The 26,472-nt window shown below is 59.9% G+C and overlaps 1 long non-coding RNA gene across 1 annotated transcript; it reads right to left on the reverse strand.

Annotated features, from left to right (window-relative positions):
* Positions 1-18,570: 18,570 nt before the first annotated feature.
* LOC104912892 (uncharacterized) lies at positions 18,571-26,452 on the reverse strand. The gene is made up of 3 exons (XR_795000.3): positions 24,272-26,452; positions 23,756-23,826; positions 18,571-21,792 (listed from the first exon to the last, which is right to left on the reverse strand). It is a non-coding gene; the product is annotated as an uncharacterized LOC104912892 (long non-coding RNA).
* Between the last annotated feature and the right edge of the window lie 20 nt (positions 26,453-26,472).

Consider the following 26,472-nt stretch of genomic DNA (forward strand, 5'->3'; position numbering starts at 1 on the left):
CACCTCCCACCTCTTTGCAAGGCACCTCATAACATTATGTAAAAATGCAAATAGCGTCCATGCAAAGCTGCAGAGCCACGAGTGCCCTGTGAGAGCCTGGTGAGGAGCAGCCCCGCTGTCCCAGATAGGGGCTGTTTGTTTTGCCAGCACTGACACAGCAGTGAGTGCTCCACGGCCATGAGGGGCCCTTCATGCCCTCCCTGCACCACGCTGTGCTAATGAGCACTGTGCCAGGAGGCAGTCCGGGCCAACGTGGCCTATCTCGCTCTGTGTTTGGGAGCACAAGATGGGTCTGTGGGTCTGAGGCACCAGCAGGAGGTGCCCATGGCTCCGTGGCTGAAGGCGCAGGGAGAACCGCGCAATCGCTGCCCCCAGGGCACCGGAGGGGCACAAGTGGGTGCAGCACTCGAGCGCCACGGCAGCTCCCCAGCTCCAGGATGCACCGTGCACGTGCTGAGCTCCTCCCCAGCACTGAGAGCCTGCACAGCCTGCTGCCCACACAGCAGAGCCATCCCCATGCCCAGGCCGTGCAGGGTGCACCTGTGCCTGGTTCCAGCTCTCCAACACGCGGCACACCGGCACTGCGTGCACGTGGCTCACAGAGCAGCTCTCATCCCCAAGGAGTGAAATCCCTATGAGGGCAGGACGTGCAGGATGCTCCGGGAGGCGCCGCAGCGTGCCGGGCTGTAGCAGTGGCACAGCTGGGCACAGCACTGTGCCAGGCACAGCAGCTCCCCGTCCAACCCGAGCACCAGCCTCCCAACAAGGAGAGCGCTCGTTTCTGTTCTCTAATTAAACCAATATTGTATCTTACTAGCAAAGGAGTAAACAAACAATTACAGACTTGATGAGGTGTTGCATGCGGCGCTCTCAGGAGCAGGGAAGGAGCTGGAGGAGGCTGCATGGGGAGCAGCCCTGTGCTGTGTGGCCCCGCTCTGCCCCAGGCTGCCCTGAGCCCTGCCCTCAGCAGCAAACAGCAGCGAGAGCCCCGTGCCCACTGCACTCAGCAAAGGCAGGGAACCACTGCTGGCTGCAGTCACCAGTAATCCCCAAATAATATACGTACGTATACTGGAGGTTTTTCCAATTTGCAGCTTTCACAAGGATAAAGAATCTCTCCTTCAGGGACCTTTGCATGCTCACAGAGCACACCAGACCTGGATTCAGCAGTACTGAAAGTGGAGCTGACAAAGTCTATTTTTGACCTCCCCTTGGATGCTTTGGAAAAGCTAGCTGCACCCTCAGAGCCGGGAGGAGAGAGAAGGGCAGCACTCTGCTGGGGTGGTGCCAAGCCGTGGTTGGGATGGCTGGGGCACCGCGGGCTCCCACCGCTCTCTGGGCAGGAAGGGCCCAGGCCAAGGCCGGCTGCCCCACATCCTGACACCATCAGAGATGTGAGCAGCCCGGAGCCAAGGGGCGGCCCGAGGACAGCAGCCACGTTTGTGCTGTGAAGGTGCAGGGAGGTGTGGGATCACCTTGGACAGTCTGTGCCGTGCTGTGCCGAGTGCGTCATCCCCAGGGCCACCTGGATTAGCCCTGCAGAAGGACAGCGCGCTGATGTGGGTGTCCCACGGGCAGGGCTGCAACGCAGCCCGTCTCTAATTAAGAATTTAATAACTGAAGCTCAGGAAGCAAATAATTACTTAGCATCGTGGAGAAATTGTTTCTCCGCACCTCTCCACCGGCCCATCTCTATCCACCAGACCATCTTTCCAGGTGTGGAAGATAGCAAAGCACTCCCATATCTACTGAGTGGTGCTGTGAGGTGTCGGAGCCCCAGGACTTGGTCAGGGTGGGGGAAATGCTCCTCTGCAGGAGACAGGACAGCAAACAGGTGTCACGGCACAGGTGGTGTGGGCAGCACACTGCTGTCACTGTTACACCGGCCCGTTCCCACGGGGAGCACAGCAAACCCCTGCGATCACTGCACCATCCTCTCCCCATTAGCTGCTTACAGGCTGGGTGGGATTAGCTGTCCCAAGGGCACCCTAACCCTAATCCAGCCAAGCAAGGGGGGCTGGGGGTCCCATCCCACCAGGCAAGAGCCCCACAGCGCCCCAGCAGGGAGGCAGTCTGGAGGCTGCCCCCCACCCGGGTCATTTGGCTGCTCCCTTTAGCTGGAACCGAAACAACCCCACGTGCCCTCCGTCAGTCAGGACCTCATCCTGCCCAGGCGGGGGCAGCCACCCCCAGCACTCTGCACGTTCAGACACACAGTGCCTGGAGCACAGCAGGGAGACCGCAGAGATGGGGCACGCATCGCTCACTCCACAACGGGATTTGCTGTTAAGGGCCCCCCTGTCACACAAGGACCAGGTTTATTTTAATCAGATTAATTAAGCACCTGATGCTGACAGAGCACCATTGGGCACAGCAGCACCAGGGGCACACAGTGGGGAGACACACTGGGGGCAGTGGCTCTGGAGTGCATCTGGGACCGGGCTGGGCTCTGTAGAGTGTTCTTGTGTCACTTGTAGAAAGAAATCAAAGGAAATCTTTGTTAATGCAGAGAAATTCTTCTGGATGCAGTGCATTCATCAGATGCAATTCGTTGCTGCGTGTGCTCACCAGGACAGGATGGGATGGGGATTACCGGGGGGACCGCAGCCCACAGCAACCCCCAACCATCACCTAAGGGCAAACTCAAATATATACAGCCAAAAGCTGGCACAAGTGACAACACTTCCACTGTCCTGGGCCAGAGCTGCCAGGAAATCCCAGCAGTGCCAGAATAACCCATACGCTGCACAAATCCACCCCTGACCAGCATGGCACAGCTGGAACCCCAATCCCGGCATCAACATTCGTGCATCCCCATCCCACTGCTGCCTTCCTCCTTCCCTCGGGGGGCACTGACCACATTGCTGGATGTGAAGGAGCCTTTTGCCTCTATTCCAGCCCTACTCAAATCTCACTAGAAATAAAGATTGCCTTTTTTTTTTTTTCTTTTTTTTTCTTTTTCAGCAGATGAAAGCTGATGGTAAAAACCTCCATGAATACTTCATCAGGCTGCCCACCTTCCCATAGATTTTCTGTCTCAAGGAGAGACAGTTTCCAGCAGCCGGCTCCGCATTGAAACCGGGACCGTGGGAGAACTCAAATCAAGTGCATTTGAAAGAGGGAATTTTCTACTAAGCGCTATTGCTCCCAACAGCACCACACACCCGAGGGCAGTGGGAGCGGCGGCTTTTCCCCAGGACGCAGATCCTTTGCTCCGTGGCTGTCTGACATGGGAAGGTTCTGCGGCTCTTCCCCACAGCCCCTCCTGCTCACAGGGTCCCTCCTGCAGCAGAGGCACAGAAGTAGAGCTGTGTGCTCAGCTCTCCCCGCCAGCACTCCTGGCACGCGGGCTGTGCTGGCACCGCGCACAGCAATGCGGAGCCGCTCCTGGCACACGGGGTCCGTCCCTCCCCGGCCCACTGCCAGCTCCCCTCTGCCTGGCCGTGTGCTCCTCCAAATGAGTGTGTTCAAGCTCACCCTGCTGGCATTTACATAACACACAGCTTCAGCAACGAGGGTTGGTTTCCCTCTAAATTGCTCATAAAGAAGATGGAAGCACGCTGAAACAGACGCTTCCCCAGAGCACCGATCCCTCGTGCCAGCACGTCTAGGCAGCCCTGATGCACACAGCATTAGCACCTCGTGCAGACATACGGCGTGCTCTGATGGCTCAGCTGTGGGGGGTCATGTGGGGACACGGGGCAGAAATCCCCCCAGACAGAGCCCTGGTTTTTCCTGCTCACCTCACACGTGTGGGGGACTCCCAGCTGCAGGCGGTGCCCCTGCCTGCCCACTTCCAGGGGAGCAAAGGGAAAGCAGCACCCAGCATCCCCGAGTGTCCCTGCACACCTGCACCCAAGAGGAGAACCAGGAGCCGAGGGGATTCGGGATGGCAGCAGATGAGAGCATCCAGAGCACAGTGTCTCCTTGCTCCAAGGGAAACGCTTTGCAGGGATGCACCTTGCAGCACGCCACAGATCAGTACTATTTAGTGCCAAGCTAAACATCAAGCAACCCTATAACTTCACACTTGGTGCGTTCAGGTGCTCAGCAGCTGCACCCATGGCCATGGCTGTGAGCAGAGCACAGAACAAAGCCAACATGTGGGTATCACAGAGCTGCCCTGCCCGGCACCACGCGGCCATCCAGAGCTCTGCTATTCCAACGCCAATTCCCTTCTTACAGCAGGGATTTGTTTTTAAGCTGCTCTGTTCGTAACAGTGCGAATCCAGAAAGAGTGGGAACTTCTGCACAGAGGAACAGCGGGGAAAGAGCAGGATGAAGGCAGGCTGAAGGCAGGAGGCTTGCCTGGCAGCCAAACCAGCGAGCTGAATGTCACGCCTGCTGGTTTGCTGCACGCGCTGAGCCTGCCAGGCTGCCGTGATGCCACAAACCTCAGCGTTGTCTCTCTGTTCCAACCGACTCCAGCAAATGGCACAAATGCCTCTGAAGCACAGCAGCTAGCAGAACAGGCGGCACAAAGCAATGAGCTTGTCATCGTTTCAGGATTCCTCCATTTTCTCAGTTAAGGTCCTGATGATGCCATTGGGCCCCTCTCCGTGCGCACACACTGAGCAGCAGGGCTGGGGCGACCAGCACCACCAGAAGCCCAACCCTTGGCTCATTACAACACATCCTAAAAGAAATCGAGCACAGAAGAGAGGAGTTGGGCTTGGGCTGGGTGAGAAGAGCAGAGGGGGCAGACACAGCTGCAGGGCTGCAGGGCTGCAGGGCTGGGGTTGGTACGGGGCTGATCACAGCACCGCAATGCCGTGAACACACCATGACAGCACAGAGGCAGCGCGCCACGACAGGGAGGTGCTTTATTTAGCTCGTCTCCGCCATAGAAAGGCGGCCATGGGGTCGGAGCGGCGCTCAGGACCTCATTTCCATGCGTTAATTTAGCAGGGGCTGTCAGAGCCGCTCAGCGCCGCGCATTGGCTGCTGCCGGGGAAGCATGTTAGCAAGTTGTCAGAGCAGAGATTGCTGCCGAGCTGCACGGCGCTGCAGGTGTCAATCACTGCAGAGCTGCTTGTTTTGGGGACGGATTTAGAAATTCAGCTGAGAGAGAAGGAGCCGTGTCTGTAATAGGAACACTGTGATGTCAGTGCTGTGAGGTTTGGGCAGTTACAGAGCATCATTCTACAGTGCCAATGCTTTGAAGGCTGGGTGCGATGCCTGTATCCAGGACAGCACCTCCACCGCAGCGGGTACCCCTGGGCCTGCTAGGAAACAGCTGGAGGGCTGTGGGGGCTCTGGGGGCATCCCTGTGCCTGCGGCACGAGCACACAGCACAGCCAGACACAGGAATGTGGGCAGTGATGCTTGCAGGGCCTTTCTGCAATGGGTACCTGGGGAGGGGGCTGGCAGCAATGGACGTGGATGGGCCGACCCAGCCCAGGCTGCAGCCACCTGCATGGGAACACTACTGGGATGGAGCTGCCCAAAGGGTTCCCTGAGTGTAAACCAAAGAAAAAGCCACAAAAATTGCCACTCAGCAGCTGCCAATCAGCAGTGGGAACGTTTTCATGTCAAACACAAAGCCACTGAGGCACTGATGCTTTAGTGCTGGGTAGAGCAGCACAGCCATGCTGCGAGGTGGGCATCCACGCACCAGCCCTGGGCAGCACCCCGCAGAGCTGGCACAGCTCCATGGGGACCACAACCCCAGGCTGCAGTGCTGGAGGTGCTGCTGAGCAGCAGCACTGCTGTTCCAGCACTGAGCCCACGCAGGATGCAATGGGACACAGCGCGCAGTGCTGCCCCACTCTCTGCACACCTCCCTGCTGCAGCCCTGAGAACAGGGCGGTGGATGTAAGACAGAAAGAAATCACGATCTGATCAGCAGCCTTCAGCACTGAGTTGGAAAAAAAAAAAAAAAAAAAAAAAAAAAGGAAGTGGGTTTAATTAAAAACTGTTGCTGGAAGAGAATTTTGATTAACTGATGTAATGCATTAAAATTGCAAATCCCAGCAGCTTAAGTGACAGATAAAATAGCGCAAATGGTTTACAAATTAATTTACTTTTTTTTGAAAACAAGCACGCCGCACATGATTAAAAATTAATTAGTCACGGAGGGAGGCTCCCACACTAAGGGCACAGCAGCACGGGCTGCAGAGTGCTGTGTGTGTGCTCGGGGTCTCTGCTGGGGCAGCTCTACACTGCAGGCAGGAGGAAGGGAACAGCTCGTCCCATCAGCATCCATGCAGCCTCTGCGCATTGGTTTTGTGCTCTGCCCAAACAGCCCCACGACAGCAGCAAACACCCACGTAAGACACAACTGCCCGCAGCTGGAATGGCAACGTGTCAGAGCACAGGACAGCAGAGCCAAGCAGGGCACTGCTCCCCTGCCACGGGGCACAGACCCACAGAGCCCCGCAGCCACCCCTGAGCCGTGGGCTCGGTCAGCGTGAGGCACACGGAGACGGAGCGGCGATTCCAGCCGGCTGGGTGCGTTACCACAGATCACAGCGACGTTCCCAGGAAGATGGGCTGTCGGATCTCATCTCATTACGCATTCCTGCTACGTGTTGTGCACACGCTGTGGCTGCACGCGCAGTGGCAGCACGGCACAGCCACACGGAATGGATTATTTGCGCATCAGAGGGGAGCGCGGCTGGATCCCACCCCCACCATCGTGCAGCGGCAGCTCCCACAGATGGGTTTGCTGGGAGATGCAGACATCATGGTCACTCACAGCATCACCGAGCCGCGCCTCCTCCTGCAGTCATCTGCAGCAACACGCCCCATCTGCAAGCACCAGGCGCTGCTTCCTCCCAAAGGCTGAGCCCCTGTCCCAGCCCTGGCAGCACTGTGTGCTCCCAGCAGGGAGGATGGTGGCTGCAGCCCACGGGCACGCAGCGAGGGCTCCTGCTCTGCATCGCTGTTTTGCACAAAGCGTGGAAGGAGAAGGAGAAAACAGCTTGGATGCGACTTGCACAGGAGGCAGCGTGTGTTATTGTCTGGTTGCCACAGCACCTCCAGAGCAGAGCAGGCACCACCATAGCTATGAGCCAGCCTTTATTAATAGGTATTTCCAAAGAGACAGAGCCAGCCAGGACAACGCTAATGCAGCAGTTTTAAGGTGGCTAACAAGAAACAGGCCAGCACTGCTACGCAGCCCGCCCTCCCCAGGGACAGCTCTGTACACGGACGTAGCAGGAGCTGCTCAGGAGAGCTCCGGTTCTGTGCCAGGGTTCAGGCTCTGAGCAGATGGCAGCAGCACGGTTCTTCCTGAGCACCACTCAGGGAACCGCATTTGGGAACAGCTCATGGTGGATCTGCAGCCTGCCAGGCTCTCACGTCCCAAGTCCTGCTGCCAGAGGGATGCAGAGGGAGCCCCGCTCAGCACAGGGCTGTCGGTGCAGAACCCAGCCACGCAGAGCCTGCTCGCCCATCCCAAGCTCCTTGCCCAGCTATTAATAGCTCCTCTATTTGGGAACACTGTGCTGGTACATCGCAGCTCTGCATCTCACACACGAGCACCACACACAGCTGACAACCGCTGTGGGCACTGCACCCCTGCAGAGCCCATGGAGCCCACAGCCACAGCTCTGCCCTACAGCACCAGCCGTGCCCAGGAGCTCCCACACTCCAACACAGGGCTCTGCATCGCATGGAGACAGACCTGGTCCCCGAGCACGCAGGGCCAGCAACCTCCAGGTATTTGTTCTTGGAAATCCACGCTGTGCCTGGGCTGCAGTGCTGCTGTTTGTTACTGCTGTCAGCAGACGGATGCAAAGCACCGCCGGCCGGAGCCTCCCCACGGCACACCGACACAACAGGTGGCAGCACCCACAAACCCACTCTCCCTCTGAGAAGCGCAGCGCTGGCTTCTGTTTGCGTGGTGGAAGGTAGGCTTATGTTGCTCTAGAACTGATTCTCATTGGCAGCTTAAAGGCTAACGAGTTATAATTAACAGAGGCACAGGCGTATGCACAGACTGAGGGCGCACACAGAGGAGCCACCACAGAGCAGCCCTATAAGAGCACCCATCCCGGAGGCAGCACATTGCCAGCCCCACACAGCAGGGAGCATCGTCCCCGCACCACCCTTTGGGATCGCACACGGGTTGTTCTGGCACTGCAAGCAGCAGCACGGCATTTAATCCCATTAAAATATGGCTAATTGCTGACACCTCGTTTTTGCGAGCTGGATGCCATTTCCTGCTCACTGCACCCTGTGCTGCAGTGCTGGGGCCACGCACCTGCACAGCCATCCCACCGCCAGAGCTACCAGCTGGGAGTTGCTCACTGGGCACTCGGCAGCCCTGGGGGCACCTTGTTGGGGGGTGGGAAACTGTGGCACAGAGCTGCTTGCTGCTCTGTGCAGGCAGTGGGCAGTGCTGCAGACAAGTGCCTGACCCACTTTCCAAGCCTGCCTCAATCCAGCACTGTTTTGCGAGAGAAGCACGTGAGAGATCGGAGTGAGCAAGCACATCCTGCTCCTGCAAACACCTTCTCACTACAGCTGCCCATTTATTTCACTGCAGAGCTGTGAATGGGAGCCACCAGCAGCACCCCCACCGTTCTCTGAATCTCACTGTCAGGGTGCCTCCGAGAGGCACTGGGCAGTGACAAAGCAGTGTGTGCTCAGAGCAGGAAAACTCCTTGGAGGAGATAACCCCAATGTCTCACGCCCTCCAGGCTGCTCATTTCAGTAGCAGCACCCACAGACTCACCTGGCAGCAATGCTGCATGCAGCTCCCGGTGGGAAGCAGAGGGTCCCCAGCAGCCAGAGCGCTGGTGATGCCAACACACAGCTCCAAATGAGGAAACAGCCCCGAGAGCACAACCAAGCCTCTGCCTGGCTGGCTACTACAGGCAGCACGCACTTTGGTGAGGCACAGCTTACATGGAGGGGCTGTAAGCCTGCAACAGGAGGGCAGGACCAGCTGCCACGTGAAGGCTGTGTGCCATTAGCACAGGGCAGCTGCAGGTGTGGGGCCTGCCTGGGTGCTGGATGGTGCGGCCATGGTGCCGGCACTGTGCTGGGCACAGCTTTATGGCACAGCCATGGGGTCCGCAGGCACAGCACTGCCCACGGCTCTGCTGCTGTCAGTCTGCGGCATGCTGGAGCCCTTGGCACCGCAGAGGAGGGCACAGGCGGTGCAGGACACAGCCCAGCTCCTGTCCCCAGCACCACCTGTCTGCAGTCAGCCCAAATCAGGACCAATGGGCCGAGCCCACAGGACGAGGCACAGCTGGTGAGGAGCTGCGCTGCTGTGCTGCGTGCAATAAGAGAAGCTGTCCTGACACATTGGTGGAACTGCTGTGTCCTCGTTACCTGCTGCTATTGCCAGCTCAGCACTGAGGGCTGAGCTGCGTTTTGTGTATAGAAATGAAATCTCTCTGCTGGATGCTGGAGAAATTGCAGCCGTGGGGGAGCCTTTAAAATGGTACTTCTGCCCGTGGGAGATGATCGCTGGTGCAGATCTGACCGCTGCCAGCTCACCCAGAGCCCAGCCTGGTGCCACGTGCCGGGCCGAGCAGCAGAGCTCAGGCAGGGAGTGAGCACGGCGTTCAGCCCAGCAGTGTGTGCCAAAGGGTCCCACGGGGGCAGGCAGTGCGAGCCGCGCTGCACCCTGCATGGAGCCCAATGGCACTCGGAGGTGCCGTGTGCCAGAAGCGCTGCTCGGGCTGACAGCCGCGGCTCTGCCAGGAACACTGCGGTGCTGCTCCGTGTGTCCACGCAGCGCTGTGCACGGCGCTCTCTGCACACCCATCCCTGCAGACTCCAAACCCACACGGCTTCTGACGCTGCCAGGGCACGCAGCGGCAGCTGCCACGGCCCCAGCTCCCCCGGAATCTCCTCACCTTTGCTGACCCCGTTTCCCCCTATGGAGAGGATGGAGCCAGCGTGGGCAAAGCGGAGGCAAACGGGTGGAAAAACCCCATGCTCTGCTTCCAGGGTGTCTGCACCCAGCGGTTGCTCTGCGGCCGGTTTGCTCATGAATAAACACAACGGCCAACAGAGTGCTTTGCGCTGCCCCGCGGGGAGGCAGTTTCACAATTTCTTGCTGGAAACCCTCTAAATGCACCACTTCCCTGGGGAGGTGCTTCCTCAAGCAGAAGCGGCAGTGCTGCCACACGTGGACAGAACCTTTGGCCTTTTTAAAGCCCCTCGCCTCTATGGGGGAGCAGCAGCGGCAGCACTGCGCTCACTGCACCACCACACCGCTCTGCTGAGCCCCATGGAGCTGCTGGGGCTGCTCAGAGCTGCAGCGCAGGGTTGGGGGCACGGCTTCCTTCTGCAGCTGGGGGGTCCCGCGCCCGGATCCACAGCGCACGGCCCCCCGAGCTGCTCACACAGGCTCAGAGCTCAGCTGGCTGCACTGAGCAAGCAGAGCAGCCTGGATTTGAAAATCACCAATCTGTCAGCCCCGTTCCTGAGCGCTTTTTGGAAAGCCCCGCAGGCAGGTGCAGGTGCCACATCAATATGTCAGCGCTCTCATGACGAGTTCATAATATTTTCTGCTCGCATTCCGCTGTCTCTCCATATTAGCAAACAGGCTGCTCCCAGCACTGCTCTCTGGAGCCAGGGGTTGAGGATTTAATAACAAAATCATCGTTGCAAACCATTAGGTGGTGATTCAGCGTGGAAATGCCTCATTATCACTTAAGCATGTGCAGTATGTGACTGATGGAAACCTCTGAATTATGACTAATTAAGCACAGGCCGAAAAATATCCCAGATCAGAACCGCTGACACCCTCTATGGGGAATAAAACATCTGAGGCCAATGAGATCCCTGGAGAGGTGACCGTCTGCATGAGGGCTTCGCAATGAGACACAGAGGGCAGAAGTGTGCTTGGAAATCTTCCCCCATCCCGAAGCTCTGGGAAACTTAACATCATCTTCTAATTAACAGATTTCTTAAAATCTGCAGCATGCTAATTAACTTCTGCATTAATCATAAGAACCTGGAAGGCCGGCAGGTCCCAAAGCTCTCCGAAACAAACCTGTGTCGCCTCGCACCAGGCAGAACCACGGAGCCACACACCGCAGCGTGGGGCATCAGAGCTGGGGTAACAGGGGCTGTGCCCACCTCAGCTGCAGCCAGACTTTTGGTTTCCGACAGCAAACTCCCAGTGCTCCCAGCACAGAGCAGAGCACTTTCCCAGGTGCCGCTGTGCCCCATGCGGCTGTGACACCCTCTGCCTCCTGCAGAGCGCTGCGTGCGGCGATGCTGGGACACCGGGCACAGGAGTTTGGAGGGGAGGCGCCGGGGGCGTCGGGCTGTGGGGGGGCAGGGCCCCAGGACCCTGTGCCCCGAGGCTGCTGGCCACACTCGCAAGCTCGTCTCTTGCAGCCAGCAGGAAGCGGGGGGGACTGAACTGCTTCTGAGCGCACCGAGAATGGGTCTAAAAATAAGCTTTTAATACACTCTTGTATCCTGTCAAGGCTTTAAATAGCTGTTTGGAGTTCGAGTTTTAAAAACTGTTGAGCTCAAATCACTTCTGACAACTCGGGAACCAAAAATAAATGAGGACGCGGGAAGAGGAGGAGCAGTGCCCCGGTAGCCACAGAGCAGTGCGTGGTGGGCAGCGGCCGTGCAGCAGGCAGGTATTGGGCACTGCAGGGCCAGGGAAGCCCTGCTGCTGCAGGTTGCACACTGCAAGCACTGCACCTGCTCCATGTGGGAGTCCTGGTGCTCAGCACTGCGCCCTGCACACAGCTCTCCTGGGATGCTGTGAGGTGACCCAGCAGCACCCAACGCAGCACAGCCACAGCCGGGAGCAGCACTGCCTGCACGCTGCGTGGAGCGGAATGGCTGCAGCTGCAGAGAGGTGTGTTTACCCTGCAGGGCAGGGCGGCAGGAGGGCTCCAGGCACTGAGATAAGTCAGAATGACACTGAGCCAGGGCAGAAGCACAGCCCTGAAATGCAAAGTCACCGGGGGGGGGGGAGGGGATAGCAAGATTGCATTGGGTTCTCACAACTGCGCTCGGCTGCAGAGGTTCTTTTACAATACGACATGTCAGCCCCAGCTCTCAGCTTGCATTAAGTGCAGAGCGCTCCCTCGTCTCCTTCTCCAAAGCAATAGATCTGCAGGATCTCTAGTACATTTCCTATCCTTGTTATAAATAGGATGAGCTCTCCTGTAAGGAGACAGAAATGAACAGCCCACCGCATCCCAGCTGAAAATACATTCCTCCCTACCATCCCACGGAGCGGCTCTGACCCTCATAGGAAAGAAGCTGCTCTGTGCCCAGCGAGCTGTGTCGGCTGGTGGATGGGACAGGAGGGCAGAGCCATTGCTGCTCCACGTTAGGTGTGGGGACGGCAGGGCGGTGCTGTCTGCGCATCCCGCAGCCCCCAGTGGGGACCCAGAGCTCTCAGTGCAGGGTTCCCACGGCCGGGAGCTCACAGTGAGTGGGAAATACTTCCCTGCTGCAAACTGCAGGACGGCCCATGGGCAGCACGGGGTGTCACTGTGGGGCACAGCCACGAGTCAGACCCTGCTGACAGCCCCCGCACTGCCACGCACCGGGCTGGAAGCAATCCCTGCCCAAGGGCCTTCCAGAAACACTCCGCTCTGTTGCGCACTGAACTTTGATCCTTCCCTCAATTTTCATTCTCCTGGAAAGCCCTGAGACAAGGAGGATGTGCCGATGCTTCCAGCAGGGAAGAGGGCTCAGAGTGATGGTAGCACCATGAAATCACAACCAGGGGAGCAGGGGGGTGTCAGACAGCACGAGGCCATTGATTCCTTTCCTCTGAGCTTTGCAGGGGCCGACACCTCTGCAGCCACCGCTCTGCAGCCAGTGAGGGGAGCGGAGCCCTGCGGACGGGGGCAGCTGCCCCTGGGGATGGGAGCAGCAGCTGCAGCTCCACACTCTTCTCCTAACGCAGCTGAGTGGGAAGTGGTGGAGAAAACCCCATTCCCCATCCCCTGCACTGCGTGCTGCAGCACTCAGCTCTGCCCCACACTGCACTGCAGGCGGTGTCCTGCTGCAGGGGTGGATGCCCAGAGGTGCCCAGCAGCAGTGTGACCCCACGGGCACGGGCTGGTTTGCATCATGGGAATGGATGTGGTTTGCCACCTGCTGTAGGAGAGAGGAATGAGGGGCTGTGCTGAGACAGAACCGCCCAGAGCCACATGGTCACACCTGAAGCTGAGGGAAGGAGTGGTGTTTGCATCCATCCCAGGACATGCAACCCCCTGCCCCATGGGGCCGATCAGAGCTGGGGCGGCACATGGGCACCTCTGGGCCAGACCTGCAGCTTCCTGCCTTCAGGTGGGCTTTGTGAGTCACAGAAGGGATCCGAGCACCCTGCAGGCCCTGCTCCTCACACCTACACCCCACAGTGTCCCCTGCAAAGAGGATGCTGGGTAGGGAGCTGGGGCTGCTGCGTGAGGCTGGGCCTCGTCTCACCCTCCAGGATGCGAAAGGTCACCGCAGGCATTGGAACACATGAGGTGGTTCGGCCCGGCTGTGCCCAGAGCATTGGGCCTGGATGGCAGCGGTGCCACGAGCTGAGTGCTGCCTTCAGGTGCTTTACGAAGCAGCCTGTGTTCAGGAGCTGCTCTGAAAACAATTTTGCATACAGCTCTTTCAATTACTAATCTCAAATATTAAAAGCATGTATTCCACAACAGCAGAACAATGTGGATGTGAAAATGAAACTTAATAATGAATAATTTGCTCTCTGGGGGAAAAAAAAATGCCAAATGGAGGTGCATTGTGCTTGCAGTCGTGTCATTACAGATGGAGCAATTTTGTAGTTCTTAAGCAACACCTCTTGAAAACAGCACCAGAGCACCTCACAGCCAGGGATGCTGCCCAGCGCTGAGCCCACTGCCCTGAGCACTGCCAGGGTGGGAGCCCAAACGGTAAATCCAGTGTAAATGATCAACGGGAGTGGGAGGAAATAACCATTGAGAGCAGCAGAACAGAGCCAAGCCTCGGGAAACCGAATGTGGAGGTGTCAACAGCAGCTGAAGGCAGCAGCGACGTGGGAGCGGCACAGCCGGCCGGGCTTCGCGCACCGGTAAGAGCTGAGCGAGCCCAGCGGTCGTGTTTGCCTGCTTGTCCTTGTGACCCCCTGCAAAGCCAGCGGGATGCGACAGCGGGATGGGCGCGCAGAGAGCCGCGCAAGGCCGGGAGCGCCGCACAGCCGCCCGCCTGGGCCGTGCCGCACTGGGGAGGTCCGGCCCGGAGCTCAGAGCCGGGCTCGCCCCAGTTCGGTGCGGTTCGGCTCCGCCCGCCTCTTCACCGCTGCCCGGAGCTCCGTGCCTCGCGGTGCCGTCACCGCCGTGTGCCGGGCCGCAGCTGGGATGGGGTGCTGTGCCCGTGCTCGCCGGTAGGCGGGAGGGCAGAGGGGCCCTCGGAGCCGGGCCCCGATCCGAGGGACGTGGGGGTCGGACCAAGGCAGGGGTGGGGCTACGGGGGTCCCTTCCGTCCGAACCGTTCTGGGACTCCGGGACCTCCGTGCGCTGGAGGTGCAGGAGGGCCCCGTCGGCAGCTCCCCGTGTGCGGGACGCGGGGCGGGGCGGGGCGGGGGGGGGCGGGCGGCCCTCGGCGCATCCCCGGCCGCGGCGCTCGGCCGCCCCCTGCTGACCGCGGGCGGCGGGACCGGGCGCTGCGGGGCGCTGCGGGGCGCTGCGGGCTCGCTCAGTACCTCATCGAAACGCTCCGTCCCGCCTGAGCGCTGCACCCGCCGCGTTCGGGCTTTGGTGACGCAGTAAGAGCAGCGCAGCGGGCGGAACGGGGCGAGCCGTGCTGCAGCCCTGGGCCGTGCTCCGGGGCGGGGAGCGGCACTGCCGCCCTTAGGGGCTCCGCTATTCTATTCCCTCTTACTCTGAGATGTCCCAGGGCCGCTCCGTGCGGGGGTCCGGCCCCACGACACCCCATTCCTGGGTTCCTCACCCGCCTGCTGTGCAGCACTGTGCGGGCGCTGCCCCCTGCTCGCACACGAGGGCCGACTTTCAGACGTGGAGTTCCCCCTCCCTCGTGAAATTCTGTGAAGTTTGATCAACACTTCAAATAACACACAGGAGGGACAAAAAAGCAGCGCTTTTCTCCAGACAAACAGCTGAGCAGAGCACAGAGCAGAGCAGAGCCGGCCGGGTCCATGCCGGGGAGCAGCGGTCCCGGGCCGGGCAAGGCACAGCCCCAGGGCCTCGGCGTCCCTCCCCGGCATCACAGAGCGGAGCCGTGTTCGGCCGCCCGCCCGCAGCCCTGTGCTGCAGCAGCCCCGCCGTCCCCGCTCCTCGCCATCGCCGATGCCAAAGAGCCCTCAGCACCCGCAGGGGCCGGGCCCGGCGTCCCCCGGAGCGGAGCCGCGGTCGGAGCCCAGCCCGGAGCCCAGCCCGGGGCCCGCACGGCTCTCTGCCGTTGGAGGACATCCAGTGGCCGCGGGCAGGCGGTGCAGCGTCGGCGCCGCTGTCCCTGCAGCGCGCTGCTCCCCCCAGGGCCCGGCTGCGGGGCGCAGGGGCACGGCCGGAGCCACGGAGAGGTATTTGCAATTTCCTTCCCATCCCGGGGGGATTTTCTCTCCCCTCTCCGGAGCGGTGCGGGAGAAAGGTCGCTTTCCTTCCTCCCTTCCAGAGCCGCTTTAATAACAGAGGTATGCGGGGAAGGATGTTGGGAAGCGCACGTAAAGCAGCGACGTGGAGCGGCCGTGGGGGGGCCGCGGTGCAGCCAGAGCCCTCCCAGCCCCTGGGTCCGCAGCAGCTCCCCGTCCCCAGCGCTGGGGATCGAGTTCTGCCCCTGCGTTTGGGGCATCGGCCCCACATCGCTATTGTGAATGAGCCGCTTCTGTGGAGAGACCCATTTTGGGAGAGCGCCTTGTTTACTCTGGACATCCCTTGGAGCTACTCAACGAAATAATCACCAAAACCAACGCGGGGCCCGGGCTGCTGCTTCCTTTGTCTTTGCCCACTGGGCGCGCACACACGGCAGCCCGGCTCCCGTGGCGGCTGTCTGAGCCGTGCTGCGTTCCCACCGCCTGCTGGCAGCAGCACGGAGCGCGGGGACGTGGGGACGTCGGAGCCTGGTGCCAGCAGCACCGGTGTGGGAAAGGCTCCGTGTGGTGACAGCCCTGTTTGTCGCTATCTCAGAGGTTGCCCCCGGAGGCAGTGAGAGGTGGGGTCACCTCGGCAGTCGGTGCCCACAGGCTCTGGTACATGGATGGCTTTTGCCGATCTGGTTTAACCTGGCCCAGCCTCAGCAGTCCCCACTCCTGTTCTCCACCAAACCAACCATATGCTGAGCTCCTTGGGCCTTCCGCGAGCCACAGTCCTCCCGTGGGAGCACACACCCAGCCAGAACTGCTGGTACACGGCCTGGGTGTCCCCTGCATCATCATGGAAAGGGTGTGCCACAGCAGCACAGCATGACAAGCCTCATTGCAATGCAGGGAAACAGCTGTCTGCTTTCCCTCTGTCCTCGCAGATGTTTCAGATGGGGCGGTTTGTGCCTTCCAGTGGGCCACGCACGGCGCCGGGACGGCAGCACCAGCCAAGGTCCCTGGGGCTGCCCCAGCACCGCCGCGCAGCACCGCGCCCTGACGGCCCCTCGGCATCTCCGCTCCGTGGAACATTCCTGACCCACGCTCCAAATGCAGAGGGAGGTTATAAAGCCGTGCAGGCTCCTGAGTCAGCGGGATGTGCTGTGCTTACTGAGGCGGGCGCTGCTGCGACGGACACCGGCAGCCTGGGGCAAAGCTGCAGATGGAACAGGGCTTAACGTGGCACCGGGCGCTCAGCAGATGGCATTCCTGGGAGGGAGCTGGGGAAGGACGGAGCACGGTGTGGCACGGCATGGAACAGCACGGCATGGCATGGCACAGCACAGCAGGTCTGGCTGCCCTCGATGCCATCCTGCAAAGTGCGGAGAATGGGAAGCCGCAAGGCGCAGCACTGACTGCCTCAGGGCTGGTGCAGTTTGTCAGGGCTGGTACCTGACCTGCAGCCGGGTGGGAACAAGCCTGGGTGAAGACACGAGGAGGAAAGACATGGCTGACCCAAGTGTGCTGTCCTGAAGCGCGTGGGGCTGCAGGCAGCTGTGCCGCAAGAGCTCATCAGAGCCCACACAGCTCAGTGCACTCCAACAGAGGAACTGGACAAAAGTTGTGAACCTTGGAAAGTAGGCTGTTTGCACCTGAAGTGCCATCTCCTACTCCCCCCAGTAATGCAGTGGGTCCAGTGACACCTGTGGAGCCAAGGGCAGCAGATTTGCACTGGGCCAACAGAGGGGACAAGCAGCCAGAAAGCGCATCCAGCAGCACGAGCAGAGGCCGTGGTGCTTCATGATGATGGGGAGAAGTGCCCGATAGCAAATGCACACCCAGCACTGCTAACCAACCTCTACCCCTCCCCCAGGTTAAAACTGGAGATGACAGCAGAACCACATCTGGGCACACAGCTCTGCACCCTGCAGAGCAGAGGCCATTCCTGAAGCACTGAGTCCTTGAGCAGAGAGCACCGTTACGGAACTGAGTCCCGGAGCCCTGAGAAACTGTTGGGGTTCACTTGGCTGCTGTGAGAGGGCCTTCAGCATCAGCCGAGCACTCCCTATAGGTGCACGCAGGAGAGCTCCTCTGTAATTCCTGTGCACATCAACCCGACAGTGCAGCACCAAGCCAGCACACGCCCGGGCTGCAGAAGGGGGATCACATTCCTCGGCTCCAGGCTCTGCTCAGCGGGGTTATACGAGGTGTTGGGAGCCACCCGCTTCCCCCCTCTAGTGTGCACCTTCCCAGCCCAGGTCACAGGGGTCTGCTTGCACTCTGGGGGTGCCTGGGTACACTTGAGCCACTCTCTGGGGGCAGCGGGCACAGGGATACGAGGGGAGCTGCCATGGGGCCCGGCCCCACGGAGCAGGACTCAGTGCAGACAATGGAGTAATGGCTCAGGGAAGGACATCCCCCGGGCACCACCACAACCCCTCGCTCTTTGCAGGAGGGGACACCCCAGCCCCACTTCGGGGCCAGCGGCATTGGGGCGCACAGATGCAGCTGCCAGCACCTTTCTGCAGCGTCAGACGAATCCGCCCGGCTGCAGCCCCACAATTTGTACAGCCTAATCCAGCGGGCCGGGGGGGCCACGGGGCGTCCAATCCCACCCGCAGGGAGGGGACTGGAGGTTATGAAATTTGTGAATGGGGAGTGTCTGCAGCACGGCAGAGCACTGCAGGGCAGCGGGAGGCTGGGACTGCCCCAACAGCATCGCCCGCTCCTCCAGCAGCATCCCCGCACCGTGCCGAGGGCCGCAGAGAGGAACTGGTGACACCTTACTTACTCCACTTGCTACCAGCTTCGCCTTTTTTCTCCGTGCCAGAGTCCAGGAGAAGGCGACCTTGTGGCTGCTCTCACCCCCTTATCACTTTTCCAGCCCAGCTTCTTCGCTCTGACTGTTGGACGGAGAACTGATAAGGGTGTGCGGGTGGTGCGAGCACCCGGCTGTGCCTGGACGTGCAGCGCTCTGCAGAGGTCGGCTGCAGGCAGGACCCGCAGCACAGCCCACTCTGCAGCTGGAGATGCTGGGTTTCACAGAACACAGCAGGTTACATCGCTCCGGGCTTTTCCTCTTTCTGCTTCTGCGACAGGTGTCCTGCAGGAGAACATGGGGGTTTTTTTAGGCATTTGCTAAATGACTTTTCATGAGAAGAAGCAGGCAGTGCTGATTTAGCAGGTTGCTGCTCGCTTGTTCTTTGGTGATGTTCACTTGCTGTTGAGGTTCTTTGGGATCACGATAAAGAGCATTACAAAAGTAAGAGTTGCATAAGTGTGGAACGCCTGTGTTTGTGTTTGACATTGTTTGCATTAAAAGTATTTTATTTCAACTGTTCCCATGATTTTAAAGGAGAGTGGTGGCAGCACGGCTCTGGCTGCAGCTGATGAAAGAAATGCTGGTAACAGAAAGGCAAATATTGCCATGAGTCATGAGGACAAAACCAGCTGGCTAGGAAAGCAAAGCGTTTGGTAACCAGGGCTGCTTGCTCAGTGCCCACAGCCACGCTGGGGTGGCTGGCGAAAGGAGCGGGCTGTGACACAGCAGCCAGTAGCATTCAGCCCTCCCTGGGGCCAGAGGGGCTCCAGCACCACGCAGACCTGCTGCAAGGCAGGGCTATGCTAGCACGCTGCGCTGGGTGCTGCAGCTCCTTCCCAGCACCCAGGGTTGGAACCCATTCCTGCCTGCAGCCAGCGGCACCGCAGCCTGGTTCTATGCCATCAGGGCCAGTCCTGTCCGTAGCTCCTGGTTCTGTGCACCAGCCTCGCATCAGATGGGACTGAACGCTCAGCCACTCGTCTCACACCCTGCTGCTCCGAGCCACCGGGGATCCCACTACACAGCTCCAGCCTCTCCTACCCTCCTGGAGCCATTTCCCACTGCTCTCGTCCCTTAGCCCTCTCTCACGATCCAAACACTCTGCACGCCGAGGGCAGATGAGGTTCCAGACAGGACCAGACCCAGCGCACTGCTGGCATCCATCGGCAGAGCTCCCAGCGGGTGGGTGAGCGCTGCTGCTCGAGGGCTGCCGGGCGAGCGCTGCAGGATCACCCACTCTGTGCCCATCCGCCTGCCAGCGGATTGGCGGCGTGCATTTCGACTTCGCTCATGGCGAAGCGTGATTAGCTGTGAAAAGGGAGCTTAGTGCGGGCTGGAAAACTACTGAGGCAGCCGAATTCCCCACAGCCCTGCTGCCAGCTGAGCCAGGGGGAGAAGCGACGGGGCAAAGCCGCAGCGGGGAGAGCACCGCGGAGCCCCTGCCCTCCGCGAGCACGTAGCCCTTTTATTAAATCCATAAATAGGAAATTCCACTTCTTCAGAAAAAAAAACAGAATCCGGATATTTCATAAGCGTCCCAGGGGACATGAAAGCCGAATCAGGAAATTTCACTCAGCAGAGATATTAAAAGTCCCGCAGCCCTTCAGACAGCTGCAGAATAGCAGCTGCAGCCACGTGCCCCGTGCTGGGGCTGGCTGGGGGGCACACGCCGTCCCGCACCACGTCCTGTCCCACCGGCTCTGATGGAGATGGTGCGCCGCGCTCCCTTCTGCCATCAGCCAGGGAGAAGGGGTGAGCAGAGGTGAAGTCAGGCATCGGCAGAGCCCCTCCTGCAGAAGGTGCTGCCTGCCCAAACAGAGCCGTGCCCGCGGCCGTGCACCACCCCAGCCTCAGGGCACCCCGCACCGAGCAGACAAAAGCACCCTCCCTCCCCTCGCGCGGCTGGAGCACAGCCAGCAGTGGAAGCACACAGATGACCTCGCCTTCCTCCCCTGCTTACACATCAGAAGCTTTCAGAACAAAGTCAGCCTGCATAATTTGCTTTCTCGCCAAAGAGGCGTTGCAGCGTTTTCCCAGCACTGCGCAGAGGGAGGAGGGATGGATAACCACACTCATCCCCTGCACAGCAGCCGTGGGAACGGCTCTGAGCACAGGTATAGGGCTGAGCTGCTGGAAAAGAGCTCTGCAGAGAAGCGCCTGGGGGTGCCGGTGGCCAACGGGCAGACAGTCGGATACCCTGGTGGCCAAGAAGGCCAAACAGACCCTGCAGTGCATCGCACAGCGTGTGACCAGGACAGCAGGGGAGCGATCCTCTGCTCTGCCCCGGGGAGGGCACGGCCACGGCATGGGGCTTCCCAGCTCCAGGCAGACAGGAATCGCTCCCACAGCCCAGCAGACCCTGTGCCATGCTCTGTGTATCGTGAGAGCCGTGCCATGCTATGCCATGCCACTCCATGCCATGCCAGCCTCCTCCAGCAGCAGAGCCGCCCCCGCCGCACCGCTCAGAGGTAATTGTAGGTTATTACTGCACCGCTGTTGTTAAATACAGATCAATTCTCTTCCGACAAGCATGCTGTGTAATGCAAACTCCAATCATCTCCCTCCTCCACCTCACACCTCTGCTCACCCAGAGCCGTGCCGTGGCACAGCCGCACAGAGGGCGCACACCGCCCTGCGTGTAACACAGCAGGGATGCAGTGCTGACACCCCACACCTGCCCCGGCATCAGCTCCGGGCTGATCCTCGGTAAGTGGGCAAGCAAAGGAAAAGGTAAGGATCTCACAGGATGCATTTTCAGCATTTTAACACGACCACTCCTGCTGCACTGCCTCAGCTGAGTGCATAAGTTGCTGCATTGTTGCATTCCCGCAGAGCTCCTGCTGCTCTCCAACTGACGCTCGTTCTGCACAGCCCAGTGCTGGCACACAGTGCGGGGCTGCCCCAGTGCCACTGCTCATCTTCAGCTGCTGCACAGCACTGACCCCGATGTTTGGTGACAAATACTGCAGTGATGCCCCCGCTTGTATGATTTTAAGACAAAAAACAAAACCAGCAGTTGACCAAGAGCTGCATTTAACCTCTGTGGCTCTGCTCCATCCAGCAGCACAGAGCCCAAAGGGAACATCACCGCAGTCACACACAGCAATGGGGCAGAGCAGGAGGGGAGCACAGGAGTGCCTGGGAAAGGGACGGAGGAGCCAGGCTGAGGGGTGGGCTCACACTCTGTGCTCTAAGGCTGATCACAGCAACAGCAGGACAATGCGGGCAGACAGACAGCACTGTGTGCAGGGTGGGGACGGCCCGTGCTCCAGAGGGCTCTGCACCAGGGACAAGCTATGCAAGGTGACCAAGCCATGCTCCTGTCCGCTGCCACCCATCAGCACCCTGCCCAATGCCTGTCCCCCATCCCCAGGGATGCTGGCGTTCTGCTTGTGTCACCCCACACACCGTTACCCTGCAGGACCCACACAGGTTTAGGAGTGAAACACCATCCAGAAAGCGCTGCCACGACTTCTCAGCAGAGAGCTCAGGAGAAACTGAGTTTCTAAAATTAAACCTGCAAAAGGAGAGAACGGAATATTTTTGCATTGATTTCGTTCCCATGAATATTTATAAAACTTTGTTTAATAATACTAAATAAAAGAATTAAAAAAAAGAAAAAGAATCAGTTCTGGGTGAGAACAACGCCTGCCTCTCCTTCCGCCACCGCAGCGCAAAGCAAACAGCAGGGAAAGCCGCAGCAGCAGCCGCCGTGGCTGCACACACCCTGCAGGGAGCAGGAGGGGCACAGGGCCAGGCAGCACCCAACGAAGCTGCAGGAGGTGGCACTGCTCTGGCTGTGCAGGGTGACTCACGGTGTGACCCTGGGGGCACCATCCCCATCCCACATCCCCACGACTCCCCTCGGCGCAGCGCCGGGTGGGCTCAGCTCTGTGCCCGCAGCCCTGTGGCCACGCAGTGCTCTGCTCAGTCCAGACATTTGTCTGCACTAATGTTAGCTGGCAAATAGCTGCTACAGATGGAGCTGCCCTTCAGCTCCTTCTACGCCTCCTAAGTGCCAGAGGTAACGGGCTCAGGCGCTGCATAACAGTGCTTGGTCCGTTCCCATCACACCTGGCCACGTCCATACACAACGTGGCAGGGACTGGGGGACGTGGGGCTCATCTGGGTGCCTGGAGCACAGCACAGCCACGGCACAGCCCTTGCAGGAGCAGCCCCACGCTCAGAGTGGGCAGCACACGGGGCTGAGCAGCCCCTCTCCCTGCTCTGCAGCAGTGCCTGTCCTCCCTCCTCTGGCCCAAGGTTTTCCTGCTTGACACCAACAGCACTTCCACGCCTTAAGCCAAAGGCCCTCCACAGATCCTCTGGGGTATGGCAGAGAAAAAAGTGTGGAGGTGCAAGAACTTATAGATTACAAAGCAAAAAAGGGATGCGAGCAAAAGGAGAGACATCCGTTGTCATGGTAACCACCAACTGCGGGAGTAACAGAGATGGGGGAAGAGATGGGAAAGGAGAGAGAAATGAGCGCACTGCAGTTCGTGCCATTTCCACAGCCACGTGCCCAGAGGAGCCGGGTAAGGAGCAGCAACATCAGCCCCAACTCTGGGGGGAGCACAGGGCCCCAGCACACAGCTTCATCGGGACCCAGCCCTCAGCATCCCCACACCACGAGGGGCAGAGGCTGAGGCTCTGGGCACAACACAGCAATTAGGAGAGCCAGACACCAGCATTAATGGTGCCAAATGTCAAACTGTGATTAGAGAAGAGCAGCACTAACTGCTTGATGACACACAGCAGTGGCATTTCTGTTTCCAGACCTCAGCACAACTTATCAGAGTCAAAGCTGCATGAACGCACAATGCTGTTGGGTCAGCAATGGAGCGTGACCTGGATTGCACCCACCCCCAAAAGTTGCTCAGACCCTCCTGCGGCCACCCAGGCTGCCCCAAAGCACCCTCAGCCTCTCCTCAGCTCTAATGAGTGCAATACAAAGGCACACAGTCAGCAGAAATCACCCCCCATGAGGATGGGCTGCAGGAGCTCCAGCACCCAGCTAATGCTGGGAGAGCCCCCAGCCTCTGTGAGCTGCACAGAACCACCCCCAGCACAGCAGCCCTGCTCCATGGGCGAGCCCCCACCCTGCAAAGCGGTGCACTGGAGGAGCCCTTCCCTCCAGGCCCTGACAGCTCCTAAATGCTCCTGCACTATTTTTACCCCGGGGTTGCTATAGAAACATCAGACCCACTTGCAATGATGCAGCCTCTCGGAAGCGCTGCATCACCGCCTGCCTCCTGCCTGCGAGCGCTCACGGGGCGGGGGGCTGCTATTTTGGGAGCCCCGCACTCAGCACAGCCCCCCCAGCTGGAAGCAGGATGGAGAGCAGACACGGGGAGATGGAGGGAGGGGGCATTTCAGGGCCCCAGCAGCCCATCCCCCCATCCCCAGCCAGTCCTGCTGCCCCCATCCCCTCCGCGTGCACAAGGAGGCTCCCGCAGCAGCAGGATTGCAGCAAGCTGTACCTGAGGCAGATCCCTCAAGCTGCAGCTGGTCGGGGTTTTCCCTTCCCATAGAGGCTCAGAGCTGGGTCCTGCTAAAGCCAAGCAGAGAACAGCACCGTCAGTCCAACACAGGGGCTGTGACCACGCAGTGTCCCTGTGGTCCCTGCAGCACAGCCGTGCACCCAGCAGAGCCTCCAGCCCTGCTGCAGCCAGGGCAGGGACAGCACAGCAGGCACTGCACGGCCACTGCATGGCCACACCAGATGGCCCAAACACCTCCATATCCAGCACAGCCAGCACTGTAACATGGGGACACCGCAGGCACCCTCAGCAGCCCCAGCCCTCAGTGAAGGCTTCACAACCCCATCACCTGCCCTGACCAGAAAGGCTCTCACGGAGCACAGGAGCGTGGGACAAGCCCAGCACAGGGCAACAGCACACTGTGCACACTGAGGAGTTGGCACCCACCGCCCCCCATGCCCGGGGCTGCCCCAGGCTCTGTGTCCCACAGCCCGATGGGGCAGAGACGTGCCTTACCCAGCACAGGAGCAGCCCTCAGGGCAGAGCTGACGATCTCCAAAACATCAGCACCAAACTCCCCCCTCCCCAACAGCTGCGTCCATCCCTCCGGGTGAATGCGTTTATAAAAAGCTGCTGTGTGGGGATGAGCTGGCAGAAATAGCTGCGCACAGCCGTCGCCACACCGTGTAAGAGATGATCACCAGCTGTTCCGCAAAGTGCCCGAAATAGAGCCGGCGTAGCGCAGCTCCCGGGGAGATGGCGCACATTTAGCTGAGCCCAGCAGCAAAGCTGCCCACCTCCCCCACACACCTCGAGCAGCCCCTGCCCCAGCTGGAGCCAGGCTCTGACGAGACACCAGCTGCGCTCGCTGCCGTTCCCAAAACACTTGGGGACGTGGTGACAAGGGGGGACCACAGCCCCAAGTCCTGTGCCCACAGCCTCAGCCACCACAGCCCCTGCACAGCCCCCCAAGTGCACAGGCGCACGCTGCACATTCCAGTGCAGCCCCAGCAGGCAGCAGCTGCTCTCTCTTCCTTCAGGCTGGGCTCCAATTTTAACCACAGAACTGCAATAGGCAGCCCAGAGCTACCTGCAAGGTCCAAGCAGCACCCAGCATCTCTGCTGCGCTGTCGTCTGCAACATCCCAAACCCCTCCACGTCCAAGATACAGCACGGAAGGAGTGGGAGAGCTGAAGTCTCCCACATCACGCACATCATGTGCTCACTGCCCTCCTGCTGAATGGCACTGAGTTCAGCACGCTGTGCCCCCCAGGCAGCGCCGCAGCCCCGGAGCTGTGCAGCCATTACTCAGCAAATCATTATGAATAACGAACAGCACTGACAAAACGCAGCCTGTGATGATGTGCAAGTAGGAAATGGGGGGCACGCCTCCATTAATCATTCATTATGAATTATTCAACTAACGGGAAGCAGAAGGCAAACTCAGATACATTCTGCATGGAAGTGGAGTGGGCTCTAAGGAATGCTCTGACCCCACCCGTGAGGCAGCCCCTGCTGCAAGCCCAGTGAGCTCCACGAGCTGCCCCAGCCCAGCAGGCTGGAGGCGACCCAGTGCGGAACGTCTGCTCGGGGCCAGCAGCACATTGCTCTGCCCTCACACATCCCAGAGCCCCGCCTTCCCCACCACCCCTTCCCCCCGTGGCCGTACCCCTGCCCAGCACCGGGTGCCCACCTGCTTAGCTTTCCCCTAACGCCAATCCTGTCTCAGAGCACTGTGACAACCACAGCTCAGGCAGCAGCGTCCTCCCACGTGGCAGAGCTGCACACAGGGCTGTGCCAGTTGTGCACCTACAGTCACTTCCCACCCTCTGGCCGGTTATCTGCCCCCGATGGGACCAATCCAAAGGAGCCAGGCTCCCCAGCAACCTCAGGGTAAGGCAGGCTGGATGCTGCACAACAGCAGTGGGACTAGAGGTTTCTGTCCCAGTGGCAGCAGGATGCCCGTGGTCACAGTGCTTCTCTGCAGGCACTGAGGGGAGATCTCCCCTAGAAAACAGCACGCAGCCTCCGGCTCCCTCGTGCAGCAGGACAGTTTGATGTCCCCAGTGATGCACTCAGGCCACAGGAGCACACTGTCACTGTTGGCAGATGGACCTCAGGGGGGTCTCCAGCCCGATGACAGGCCCAGCTATGGGCTCAGCCCAGTTTGCTCATCACTACAGCCCCTTGGGCCTTGACAGCCCTTAAGGAAGGAGGGGCCCAACCTCAGTGGGGGTACAGTGCAGTGCCAGGCCACCCTCAGCAACCTGGGCGCAGTGACACACGGGGCACTGATGGCACACATGGCCACCAGAGGACACGAGTGGCACATCTCCACAGCCACACGTGTGGGCAGCAACACAGACAGTCCCTGCATGCAAACACTGCGCTGTGCTGCACCTGGGCACTCACAGGTATGGATACACACACGGGGAGTGCGTGTGCACTCAGCCACCCGGCACACAGCTGCACCCACGCAGACACAGCCCTGCATGCATCACCACACAGACACACAGCCCTCAGGACGTGCACACACACACACACACACACACACACACACACACACACACACACACACACTCATCCCCTGGCACACACAGACCGCAGCCCCGCCCCGCACACGCGGATCCAGACGGCCCCGTCCCGCCCCCGCTCAGACCTGGCCGTGCAGGACGCAGCCCCGCACACGGCCCCCTCCTCCCCCCCGCCCCTCCCCG

This window comes from Meleagris gallopavo, chromosome 12 (assembly GCF_905368555.1).
Source record: "Meleagris gallopavo chromosome 12, MGAL_WU_HG_1.1, whole genome shotgun sequence".
Lineage (NCBI taxonomy): Eukaryota > Metazoa > Chordata > Aves > Galliformes > Phasianidae > Meleagris > Meleagris gallopavo.